The 14,148-nt window shown below is 40.5% G+C and overlaps 1 pseudogene; it reads right to left on the reverse strand.

Annotated features, from left to right (window-relative positions):
- Positions 1–696: 696 nt before the first annotated feature.
- LOC147901426 (uncharacterized) lies at positions 697–4,133 on the reverse strand (annotated as a pseudogene).
- Positions 4,134–14,148: the final 10,015 nt, after the last annotated feature.

The raw sequence follows: 14,148 nt of genomic DNA on the forward strand, positions 1-14,148 counted from the left end.
TCATAGGAGAGATAGAGAGTTCTTTGGGAGAGATTTCCTCTCTGTGAGGGAAAGAAAGATATAGATCTTCCTTCAAATCTACATGTGACTAAGGCGCCTCGAACTTTAAGGTACTCTTATACAGTGTCTATCAGTTAGAGCTCATTGACAGCGAAGGTAGAAGGATTCTTGTGGAAGAAGAAGTTCACAAAGCATAGCTTATTCTATTCGATAACCTAAGATTCTACAATGATCTGAAGTTGCTCACAGCGCCTTCAATGAAAGCACCTTCTACTATAGCTCCTCAACCGGCTGCCTCAACATAGCTAGAGCGCCAAGAGCCCCGACTCCAACACAGGTTGCTATGCTCCTAGCCTCACCTCAGCACCAAGCTACCAACAGCCGCCTCACCGCTACAACACTGCACATGGCTGATGCAACAGCTCTATCTACTCTCACCACAACTCTGTCTCCTTTGACTATGTGCACTAGCGCCTTGAGTCTCCACGACCTCCAACGAGCGCTCTACTAGTCTGTAGCCGACTCCTTCAGCAAGTCACAAAGCCCTGTGCCTCTTGCACATACTACCCTTAGCCTCTACGATCTCAACCTTGGCTAGTAGAGCAGCAAAGCAAAACCTGAGCAAGAGTTGGGCCTTCTCCATCCACGACACACTCCAAGGACCCTCTGTAGCGACTACTTTCTGTCGCTCCATGCTCAACAAACTCTATTCCAAGGATCCTTACTGCGAGCTCCTTGTGCGCCACCCACGCTCTCCTCGAGCTTCCAAATGCTGTCCTCGAGCGACCTCCTTGCGTGCCACCCATGGCCTTCTACTCGAAGCTTCTAACGCTCCATTACGCCACTTCAACGAGCTCTCCAACCGATTCCATATGCTAGCTCACAGACCAATGCTGAAAAAACAAGGTGTGCAGATCCCCAAAATGCCCATTCACAGCAAAGCACGACGACGCCTTCATCGACCACTTGACAGAATCTATGCAGATTTTGGTGAATCTTAAAAAGATTTCGGCAACCGAGATTATGATACGTGGCACCTATAGGATAGGGTCACCACACTAGTGACACGTGGCCATCTACATCTTATCTACCACCTGGCAGACCTTATATGCCACATCAGCCACTGCCATGTCAGCATTCTCCTGTGCTTGCCATGTTAGCAAGAGGGCTTATCCTACCACATCAGCATATCTTCCACGTGTCACCTTATCTACCACGTCAACATAGCCACATCATCAGTGCCATGTCATCATTGCCACATCATTTGCTGACATCATCATTCGTGCCACCTCAGTTGTCCAGTCAACTCTGACCTCTGCAGACACACACAGTGCTCCACAGTTACTCCATGTGACCACTCCTGCCATCTCAGCATAGGGCTCCACTAGCACACCTCTTGCTAGGCACAATGCCACATCATCACTACATGTGACCCACAGTGACACATCATCATTGAGCACCATTTGCACTCCTTTTACCCTCTCCACGTAGATCAAGTCGTATCTCTTGATCCAAGAAGAATTTGAGGGCACTCCAAAAAGGAAAGTCTCTCGTTTTTTCGTGCTCTACGCGCTCGTCACAGAGTCCTCACATCATGCGCACATTTTGGTGCAAGTTACACTCACATTTGAGCCTCACTGGCAAAACCACTTCCTTCACGCACATTTGCCTCTACATCGACGAATCTGACCTAGCACTTAAAAAGAACAAAAGAAAATGAATTCTTTGTTGTTTTCTCATCGATCGACGGTTGGTATAGATCTAGATCAGACTAGACTAGATTGCCATAGAGGGGATGCTTTGAATTTCCCCAAGTTGCCAATCTAAGCCATGCCCGAAATTCTCGACTAGTACCTACTCAGAGTCAGTCCATACACTCACATACGGTTTCACATCATTACATTACCTGAAACCTTATGTTCATCAGTTCAGTGAGCAAACTTCGGAGAGTACAGAGGCATTGCAGATTGTTTCAGTGGGCAGATAGCATTTGATTTCACACACACATGCCACCATTGTAAAGCCTATTCGGCTATCTCACGGCATTGTGCACATCATTTCAGCCTTGTAAAGCCTCTTGGCTATTCCCGGCATCATTGCCACAAGCCTTGTAATACAGATCAGGTTTTATATATTGCAGTTCTATCTTCACTGATGGTTCAGAGATTTCACTCGGCATAGTCAATGTATTTGTAGTTGATTCTCATACAGAGATTTTCATGACACTTTTGAGTATATTTCTTGCACCATGTATACGATTAGCAACCTCAATCTCGAGGCATCTGCTAAGTTAGACAACTCTAATTATGGTACATGAAAATACTAAATGGAGGCCATTCTTGTACTTTAGGACAAATGGGAGTATGTCGATGGGTCTACACCTAGACCATTGGACGATCTAGCCCCAGCAGTAGCTCTACTCCACCTGTTGTCTCAGCACTAGCAACGGGATCCACAATGGGATTTACAACTACACAAATAGTTTTCGCACTAGTAGCAGATCCTGCCATTGCCCAAGCTCAAGCAAAAAGACAAGTACGCCTATCATCTAATCAAGCAAAATGTGCAAGATGTCATGCTAGGACAGCTCAACACAGTCAAGACATCGAAAGAAGCATGGGATATGTTCGCGGCTCTCTACGAGTCCAAGAACACATCCAGAATTCTCACCTTGAGAAACCAAATAAACCAGAGTTTCTGCAACAGCAGTGAAATTGGTCATGCTTATGTACTCTGCATAAAAGACTACAACAATCAACTTGCAGCAGCAGTAGGAGAGACTATGAACCCCACAAAAATGGTTCAAGTCATTCTAAATGTGGACTAGGAGAGGGATGCGAGAATCTAGTCCAGAGTATTGCCATTCAATAGCAAATTCCGACACTAGAAGAACTTCAGTCAATCCTATTTGGTGAAGAACTCAGGACTCAAGCTATTCAAGCATGAAAAGGTCATTCTAATGATCAGGCATTCACAGCTTCAGATAGAAGCAGAGGTAGAGGCAGATCATACTAGAAAAGTGGTCATCATCAGCAACAAAATCAAAGTCAGCATCAGCATCATCCTCGGCAGCATCAAAATCAGCAAAGAGGAAATCATTCCAACCGAGGAAGATTTCAAGGACGAGGGAATGGATCCACCAATGTGTCAAAAATTCAGTGCAACTACTGTCACAAGTTTGGACACTATGAAAGAGATTGCCGCAAGAAGTAGTACGACCAAGGCGGTCAATCCAGCAGTAATTGAGGGAATTCTCAAGGTAGAGTGAATCATCGTGGTAGACATTCTAGTCACAGTCAGTTTGCAAATGAACATGGAAATATGTTTCTTGCAAGCGAGGAAATGCATCAGACTGATATAGTGTACCTAGATAGTGTACCTAGACACTGATTTCAATCCCAAAGAGGATTACAGGTATATCAAGTCGACCAAGAGGAATTGCTCCATTGTCTCCTCTACTGCCCCAAGAGCATCTATTTGCTGCTGCTCCATCTTCTCCTCAACAACATCAACAGCAGGTCCTTGTTCCTGTGGCTTCTCCTCATCAGCACTAGGTTCTTGTTCATCTGTGGCATCAAGGTGTATGACACCTTCTCGTACTTTAGAGCTCTCACCCAACTCGACCACCCAACTCGACATTAGCTGGTACAATAAGCTTGGGGGAGTCATAGCTCAAAAACTTCCAAATTGTATGAGCTCTAAAATTATATACATAGCTTGAGCTAAAGCTATCTTCTTTCATCTACAATGGCATATGATGATTTAGAACACTTTCTATCAGTATCAATTATCTTCAAGCTAAACAAAAATTATTTTTTCTTACAATGTCTAGCTGTTCTTTATCAAAATAGCTTGAAAGTAGATATTTGGCACTGATCAGCACTCTCCATCCGCAGCTACTTCAATCATCTTGTTGTGGTGTCTGTACAGTTGGAAAGAGATGTTAGAAACTGTTAACATCTGAACAAAACAAAATTATTCAATAAGTTCAAAGGCATAGCATGAAATAGACATCAGTAGAGGGAACGACTTTTTACCTCTAGATTTATTGGCTCTATTGAATCCAAAAGAGAGACATTAGGAGGACAGTGATCCAATGCATCTAGAAGCCTTCTAATACAACTGCAATACATATAATTTAGTTAGTATGATATCAAAATAATGAAGTTTTAAGTTCAAAAAGCACACACACCACTTACAATTTCAGCTCTCTGTGTGTGTTTTTAAGAGAGTTGAATATAAAGCATTGCTTCTGCTAGATGTCAATAGAAACAAAACTCCAGTGGTCACTGCGTAAGGAAAAAAGCATTAAGAAATCAAAGGCTACAAGAGTTCTCAATCTTAAAGAAGAATCTCAAAAGAAGCAGTCACCCACATACCTGTTATGGTATGGAAGTAGCAAAACATCCATAACTTCAAAATTGCAGTGTCTGAACCAGTTGGAAATACCGATGGGAGTTTCCTTTGCATCTCTTAACTTAGAAGAAATGGAAGGATCAATAATATGAACTGTATGCTGTACAGAGGGGTGAAGCCAGCTTCTCATCATGCTGCATAGGACCAAAAAATAATTAGGGTAGGGTATAAAGGAGGTACAAGGAGGATTGTTTTGCAAAAAATGTAAAATAATAGACACTTACTAGAGCATTGCAAGAATGATAGTATCTGAGCAATACTCATTCTTATGAGCCAATGCTGCCAAGCATGGTTTTGTCAAGTCAAAATCATTCACTGAAAATTCATCCTCAATATGGACAACTATATTAGGGCCCAGCTCCTGCAACCTTCTTTGTATCTGCAACTCCCTATTTCCAGTCTCCACATCTATAATAGATTTTGTTTCTTTTATTTGCTGCTTCAGTGACTCCTCATAAGCAGCCTTCCCTCTGGTGTTCTTTGAGTGGGTTACTTCAACAACCTTAACCTCATCTACCTTCAACTTCCTTGTAGGTGGAATTAATAATATGTCTCTCATCTTTATGTCCTGCCATTCCACAGGATGAACAAGCTTGTCATACCTCCATCTCACTCTGGACAAAGTGTTGAAGTCTTTGGCCATCACAGTCACCCTGTGAGCATGGGCTACTACCAGCATTGCATCTTCAAAATATTTTTCCAAGAAATCCTCTGCCATTTCCTGTAAGGAAAGAATGGCAGTCCTGTTCCACCTGAACCCAAGGTGCCAACTATCACATATTTCTTTCACCAGTCTTTGAAAAGGTGCCTTGGGGATTGCAAAGCCTATAGCTTTCTGTTGCTTCCTGATCTCCCTTAGCACACCTACACCATGATTCAATCTCTTGGCCTTTTGCTGGAGCAGGCTCATTGACTTACCCTTCCTGCCATGTGCAGCTCTTCCCTTTGGAAGCACACTAAATTTCTTGGTACCTGCCCCAGTAGCTGTTGCTGCAAGCCCTGGCCCTTTGCCAACTTTCCTTGCAGTTGACTTGGTTCTTGCCATCACTCTGACAAACTGCATACAAAGCAATGGAAAGAGATTACATCTATGGAGAACATGGTATGACACAAAAAGACAATAATAGGGGTGGATGAAGCAACATTGAAAATTTTGCAATAAAACGCGATATGGAGAGTTTGAAATTCCTAACAGGTCGAAATTGTGTTGAAGTGACATGCTGGTGCATTCCTACAGTGATTTCTCAGCCTTTACAACTAAATACAATATGAATGGAGTTTATGCAAGAAGAGTACAGCCATGGACAACTATGGAAGTCACAAAACTAGAATGACAGGGGTGGATGGAGCAACATTTCAATATTTGCAACAAAATGTGATTTCGGCTGTTTGAAATTCCTAAGGCCTTCTCCTCGCGTTTTCTTGCAAATTCATGATGCAGCATGCTAGAATATGCCTTCAGTCATTTGAAGGTGTTTGCATGTCCATGCAGGATGGATTGAGTTTATGGAAGGCAAGAATTGTGCACAAACTGAAGGAAGAACCCATAATTACAGTTTTACCCTCACATGCAATTATCACACTTGAAGATCTGCATTCCTACAGTGATTTCTTTGTCTTTATAAATAAATAAAATAAGACTCCAATCAAGATCAAAAAGAGAGTTCCGATCGGCAGGCCCTGGGAGAAATAGGATTTAGTCATCAAATATAGCACAAACATTATATTGAAGTTGAACTGATTTGTACAAAGTCTTTGATGTCTGGTATGATCTTGTATAAAAATTCTATTGATTGAGTTTGAAAACATGTGGACATAACACCAATAAGTTACAAATGAGTCCTATTCATGTTTACTTGTCCATTTATGGTTTCTAAATATCTTTGATTCCCTCCATTGTCTATGTCTCTCTGCTGCCATTGAATTGTCTAGAGTTTGTCTTCGTCTTTGCTTTTGGGCTAGAAGAAAAGCAAGCTTGATTTTAGAGCTAGCAACTTTTCTTTTAGCATGCAGCCTCTGTAGTATGCCTCGATAAAACCATTGGAAGACTTCCTTCAGACTATTTGCCTTTTGGCTCCCTCCATAGTGTTGTGTGTGTCTGAAAAATGCATTATGTGCCATGTAGTGAGACTTCTCCATGCCTTGGGTAGACCAAATTGCTGGGCATCCATACTTTTTGACAAAATAGGGAAGGTGGTTGTAGATGATATGCTGTAAGACATAAGAATGCATAGTAAGTAATAAAAAAAAGAGGATCACACTTAAGCAAAAGAAGAAGATAGAACCTTACCATGTAGTGAGTTATATTGCATGCTAACCACGCGTCTTTCATTGACTTCCCAAAATGTTTGATTGCATCCTCAAAGTTCTTGTAATCACTCTTTGTCCATGTTACTTTGTCACAGAACATGAAGAGTTGATCAAGAGACCTCCACACCTCTGCCTTCACATTTTGTGCTTCCCCATCTGCCTCATGATCTTTCACGGCATTATGGCCTTGCTTCCAAAATCCATAATTAATCTTTGAAACTATTCTACCTTGCCTTACTTGCTTACTATGTTTGGGTCGAGACAAGAATCTTCTTGCCTTAACACCACCAATAGAGGGCTTATTGGTACCTCCTTGCCATTGGTAGACTTTTTAAAATCCTTTGTGATTTGAACATCTCCTCCATGCAGACCTATATCGGATAACACTTTTTCCAATGCTTGAAGAGCATCCTTTCTATTTTTTCCGGGACGGAGTTTCCAAGCAAATATAATATACAAAAATACCAATTTCTCAATAATTAGACATAGACCATGCAATGTGCAGATGTGAACATTACATAGTGGAATGTCGAGAATGGCCTTGAAGTCAGGGTCAACTTTATCTCTATTAGGTGCTCTCTTCCACCATTTGGAATCCATTACTTGAGCTGATTCTTTGCAGTAAAGACAAGGAGACTTTGAGTTGCCTCCTTTACTAACGTTATACATGCACTTAAGGGTTTTAAGATCCCCGACCATGTGCCACTCTACTTGAAAATCACCTTTTCCTGGAACATGGAGATTCTCACCTTGCACTTGTCTTTTGATTATTCTTGGTATTTCTGTGTGGTGAAACACCCAATCTAGTGTTTCATGGTCTTCTGTCTTCACTTGGCAGATTATAGAAAACAAAAGTCTTACTATAACAGATTTGAAAACAATGACCAAAATCAAGTACAAAACAAAAAATGATCATACCTGGAACGAGCCTAACCACCATATGTGTTTCTCCGACTGCACACTAAAATACTTCGAACTCGCTTCAGTCAATGATGTATCAAGTGCTCCATTCATCAATGTAATAGTAACTCTTTCCATTTTCTTTTCCTTTACAACCTCACACTCATCCAGTTTGATAACAAATTTCAAAATGCCTTTGCACTCCTCAAATGTTATTCCATAAAACTCGACCATTCTTCTTTGAAGTTGTTGTAGATCTACAAATATATTGTTCCAAGGAGAATACAGAGTGGTTCCTTTACCACCATGAAATATTTCTTCAATATGGATATATTGCCCAATAAAATCATCTATACTTTCATTCAAATGACCTCTTATCCTCCACACAGTTGCTGGATTTGGCAGTAAAACTCGTTTAATCCTTTGATCTTTCAAAATTGAGGATATTGCATGGAAAATTGAACTATATCCCTTCCTGCTAACTCCACTAACATCAAGAGCCTCTTGGATTGTAGTGCCATCAACTTGATTATTGGATACAAAGTCCTCTACAACATTGTGTTTGACTGTTTTGTATTTTTTTTCCTCAATCAAACCTTTTGCTACACCACAAGAAAGCAATCCTTTCATTTGTTTAACAGGAAGAAGGTTCGGATCCATATTTTCTTTTGCAGGCTCCAATAATTTCCTATAGTAACAACACAATATGCCTATATCATTCAGCACCTCCATTCTTGTTTTGCGGTAATGGACGAAATAGATATAGTCATTTGAGAGCCTTTTTGAGTATACAAAATGATAAATTTCAATCTAACCTTGCTTCCTGAATTCTTCGCTTGCATCCACCAGTCCTAGCCTTCAAATTTGCAATGTTTTTAATCTTCCTGCTACGTAGTCTGTCTCCAAGCATGGTTCTCTTCTTTCTTGCTCTTGTCAACTCTTTTTTACTCTTTGAATGCTGCTCAATTTCATTCTACAACTGCTGCTCCAATTTTGCATGAATGGCTATCTCCTGAATCTTGGCCCCCTTTTCTTATAGGTACATCATTTTATACGTTTCCGCAAATGCAGACTACGCTGAGATATAACCAAGGAGTCCATTTTGTCCATCACCGGCAAACCTCAGTAATGTGGTGGGATTGACAAATGGAGGTGTAGAGTTTTTTAATTGACATTTTGGATATATGCTTCCATCGCACCATAAGTCAATATGTTGAAGCCCTTCTCTTCTCATATTTTCTCGCTGTTGAGCATTCAGCACCGTATCCTTTCGTCTTTTTTGTGTTGGAGCATATTGTTCTTCTAAGTTGATGTGAAGATGGTGTAATCGCTCTTTTGAGATAGTGACTCACTAGTATCGGCCATTTTTTGTGCTTCTGAGGTTGCGAAGTTTGCTTGTCAATCTAATAGTCGTTTTGTAACATGAATCATGGAAGTGTGGCGGTATCCATGTAAATATTTTGAAAACTTGCAATCACCAAGTTCAGTGATGGATTCTTTATGAAAGGCCTGCACACGTTGGCAAAAGAGATGCGGAATCTTTGGTAAACAAAAAAAATCTAAGGAGATATTTAATGCAAAATCATGTTAGTCAGACAAAGATTATCTTATTCCTTTCTGAATTGACAGTTCTGTAGTCCTTACTGACAGTTTTGAGCCACGTTTCCATATTTTACTATTTTTGAGGTCTTTTAGGAGAGAAATAAATCAAAAAATAGTGAATTTCTTACAGGGCCCCAAAATAAGCTCCCTTTTTCCCTAATGAGGAGGTGTATGTTGAAAGGTGCTGGACTGCCAAACCACTTCTGGGCTGAGGTTGTCAATACTGCAGTTTACATCCTTAATCACAGCTATACAAAGGCACTCAAAGGTAAAACACCACATGAGGCTTACAACGGTAAGAAGCCATCTGTCTCCCACTTCAGAACGTTTGGGTGTGAATGCTATGCACATGTACCAGACAAAGAGAGAAACAAGCTACAACCAAAAAGCACCAAATGTATCTTCTTAGGCTATTGTGATCATGAAAAGAAAGCTTAGAAGTTGTATGATTAAGAGGCAAAGAAGATCATAGCAAGCTACGATGTGGTGATCAGGGAGCAGCCACATGCAGTGGAGGCAAAGAAGAGCTCTTCCACTTTATCATCAAGCGAAGAGGTAATTCACTATGGACCTATCCCAAGAGCTATAAAGGAGGAGGAAATATCAGATGATGAAGGTATAAGTCACCAACCTGTTGTTACACCACTGGAAGGAGATTGGAAGAGCCCTTGCCACGATGGGTGAGGCAGCTCTACGACCATGATAACCAGATGCCTATCTCTATTGAGTAGCATGACCAAGGCGGTCTCAGAGAATCGAGGAGAAAACGAGGGCTTCTACTCACATAATCAATATGGCCTTGATGGCTGAGATTATTGCAGAAGTAAAGGAGCCTATGAGTTTGGAGGAAGCACTTACAGACTGAGATTGGAAAAATGCTATGCAAGTAGAATATGATAGCATCATGAAGATTGAAACTTGGGAGCTAGTAGATCGACCACCTAACAGAAAGGGTATTGGCACCAAGTGGGTTTGGAAGGTAAAGTACAAGGCCGATGGGACTTTGGAAAAGTACAAAGCCAGATTGGTTGCGATTTTTGCAAGTTGAAGGGTTTGATTTTCATGAATCTTTCACTCCGACTACCAGAATGACCACTATTCGCACAGTACTATCGGTGGCTGCTCATAAAAAGTGGCTAGTTTATCAAATGGATGTTAAATCAACATTCTTGAATGGTGACCTCAAGGAGGAGGTGTACATGGCTCAGCCAACTGGGTTTGAGGCCCCCCATTATGAGAACAAGGTATGTAAGCTGAAGAAGGCTTTGTACAGGCTGAAATAGGCCCCAAGAGCATGGTACCAATGGATAGACAAATTCTTTCATAAATTAAACTTCAAAAGATGTGCCTCAGATGGTAACTTCTATGTGTATAGGAAAGGTAGAAAAACTGCTATTATTGTTCTATATGTGGATGATCTCCTTATTACAGGTGACTATGAAGATATGATCCAACAAACTAGAAAGGCATTGAGCACGGAGTTTGAGATGACAGTAGACTTAGGCTTGATGCACTACTGTTTGGGGATTGAAGTCTGGCAAGAGCCAGGCAAGATCTTCATCTCTCAGCAAAAATATGCAAGGGAGATCTTGAAGGCATTGGGTATGTCCGAGTGCAAGGAGATAGCCACACCTATGGAGGTAATGCGAGGTTGTCTATGGAGGATGCCTCACCACTAGCAGACATCGAGAGGTACAGGAAGTTGGTCCGCAGTCTCATCTATCTGTGCAACACCAAACCGGACATCAGTTTTGTTGTTGGCATTTTGAGAAGGTTCTCTAATAAGCTTCGGGAGAATCATTGGAATGCAGGGATGTGGGTGCTTAGGTATGTGAAGGGCACTCTTGATTATGGCATCACCTATAGTATGGGCACTTCCTTGGCTGGTCATTGTGACTCAGATTGGGGGCTGGAGATGTTGATTCCAAGAAATCAGTTTCTGGATATTGTTTCTCTTTAGGTTCACGTATCTTCTCTTGGATCAGTAAGAAACAACCAATAGTGGCATTGTCTTCTACCGAGGCTGAGGGGTATAAGGCAACATGTTTTGCTGCATGTGAAGTAGTGTTGCTAAGGAGGATCTTATGGCACATGGGAGTGCAAGAGGATGAGGCAACTGTGCTGAGGTGCGACAATCAAAGTTGCATGGCCATTACTAAAAATCTAGTGTTTCATGCACGCACAAAACATATAGAGATTCAGTATCACTATGTGCATGATTTGATCGAGGACGGGATAGTGGAATTGGTCTACTATCCAACAGAGCAAAATGGAGCAGATATCTTCACCAAGGCACTCGGGAAGGAACAGCTTCAGGGTCATCTTCAGAGACTCGACATCAGTCTAAGAATGTAGTTCACCTATGGGTGGATATTAAGGAGGGGTGTTAGATATGCTCAATGCCCCACCCTCTTGGTAACCACCAGTGGTCCAAGGTGCTCAAGTTGTAAGGCCCCCATACGGCATGTGTGAGCCCGGGACACTGGATGGATCCTGACTTGCATGTCAGATGAGGTCTATCAATGAGACTGTTGATGGTAGAAAGGTGATTGTGTGGAAGCCCCTTATTCTTGCTGGGACCTGGGGGCCAGTTGGCCCCCCCGAGGCGAAAGTATAGGGAATATTCCTTGAATATTCCATGGATGACTAGTCGGTTCCATCGACTAGGTTGACTGGTTAGCTCCACTGACTAGGTCGACTGGTTGACTCCACCGACTATGTTGATCCAACTACCACCCTCATAGCTATAAAGAGGCAACCTTCCCAGTCCATTGTATCAGATTAGTTCAGATCAGATTAGATCTTCTAGCTAGTAGCTCTTCACGTAGTATCTATCTAGATCGCCATCTAAGCTCCACTGTGGGAGCGCACGGGTGGATGAAGCGATCATCTATACTACTTCAGCATGGAAGGAAAAGTTTGTTCCTCTCCAGTTTGCTGTGTACTCTCTATTCTTCGTTCAATTTCTGTTCTGCTGCACTGTGTAATTTAACAATTTTGCCATTTCCACATACAAAATGGCAACCAAGAGTGCCATATATTTTTCCATTTTTGTGTCTAAAATGGCAACCGAAAGTGCCATATATTTTGCCATTTTTACATATTAAATGGCAACTAAAAGTGCCATATAGTTTTGCCATTTCCACATGCAAAATGGCAACCAAAAGTGCCATATATTTTTCCCATTTTATGTCTTAAATGGCAGCCAAAAGTGCCATATATTTTGCCATTTTTATGTATGAGATGCCAACCAAAAGTGCCATATCGTATTTGCCATTTCCACATGAAAAATGGGAACCAAAAGTGCCATATATTTTTGCCATTTTGATGTCTAAAATGGCAACCAAAAGTGCCATATATTCTGCCATTTTTATGTATGAAATGGCAACTAAAAGTGCCATATAGTTTTGCCATTTCCATAATCGAAATGGCAACCAAAAGTACCATATATTTTTACCATTTTAATGCATGAAATGGCACTAAATTTGAGACCAACTGTGAACAAAATGGAAAAAGGTGACATAAAAGTTATGTTTGAAATGGCAAAAGGTGACATAAAAAATATTTGAAATGGCAAAAGATGACTTAAAAATTTGCAAGATTTCATGTTGAAAATGGAAATAAAGTGATATACAAATGCCAGTTATTATGTTAAAAATGGCAAGAAATGGAATCACAATTGCCATTTCTTATTTTATAAACAATAGCATTCAAAATGGACCAAAAGAATTTAACTTCTAGTAGCTTTTAAAATGGGCCAAAATTTTACATGACATTGGAATCTTAAATGACTAAAATTTTACATTTGATACTTGGTATCCATGAATGAAATTTATTATCTAAGTGTGAAAGATTAATCAAAAGTCTTAAGTGCATCAGTACTCATAGTACACGGTGTGAGAAAGTCATCTAAAATTCTAAGGAATAACTTTTACACACACATTTTACTTGATAGCAAATATTATTTGATAATTGATTGAAAAATAAATAATACAATTTTTACATAACACAATAAAATATACAATTATAAAGACATTACATGTAAATAATTGTACAAATGCACCACTTTAACTCTATGATCAAATTTTGTATACTTTTATATAGGAGCTTGGGTTTTTCCCTTGTGCTCCCCAAGGGTTTTTTCATGTGTAGCTAGAGAACTTTGTTTGAGTGGGGTGTTAGAGCTATATATAGCTCGCCCTAACTTGAACTAGGTCTCACTTATATATGTGTAGCTAGTGATCAATATGAATCAGTCTTTATGAGTCTTTTTGGTGTGTTTATCGTGTCTTCTTCTTCTCTCTCAACATCTAGAAATCAGAGATGAAGCATGAATGGAGACATGGCCTTTGAGGCTTAGACCAAGATTGGAGTCATGGATGTAATCAAGTTAGAAAAGGTCCACATCGTAGAGTATCATTCAGTTAGAGGACACTTAGTGCTATTGTACCATTGCTAAGAAATAGAGCATTGAGTGCTAATCCCACACCAAGATATGGTCATGCTCAACATCAACAATTGAATCCAGTGGTAGACTAGAGTCCCTAGGGTTGGAAGATGAGTACCCTGAGCACCACCTATTGGAAGACATCGTCATGAGAATGTCCACATTGATGATTGCCAACATTAAGTATTATGTCATAAGTAAGATTATTAGGATAATGAGTAATGACCCAAGGGACTCGAGATAGCAACTTTTAGGGTAAATGCAACTGTGCCTATCAAAGTCAAATTCCAATATTTTAAAGGAACCAAGGAAGAAGATCCATAGTCAGGTGTAGTGTCTCTTGATGAGTCTATCAAATTATAAATGGTGTTGTGACCAAGTAAGTGTACATGAATTACTTTCCTTGTAGCCTAGTGAAGATAGCAGAGTGCTAGTTCTACCAATTTCCCATTAATTAACTACTTCAAGGATTG

This window comes from Dipteris shenzhenensis, chromosome 6, assembly GCF_047967505.1.
Source record: "Dipteris shenzhenensis isolate YYH24624 ecotype China chromosome 6, Dip_SZ_1.0, whole genome shotgun sequence".
NCBI lineage: Eukaryota > Viridiplantae > Streptophyta > Polypodiopsida > Gleicheniales > Dipteridaceae > Dipteris > Dipteris shenzhenensis.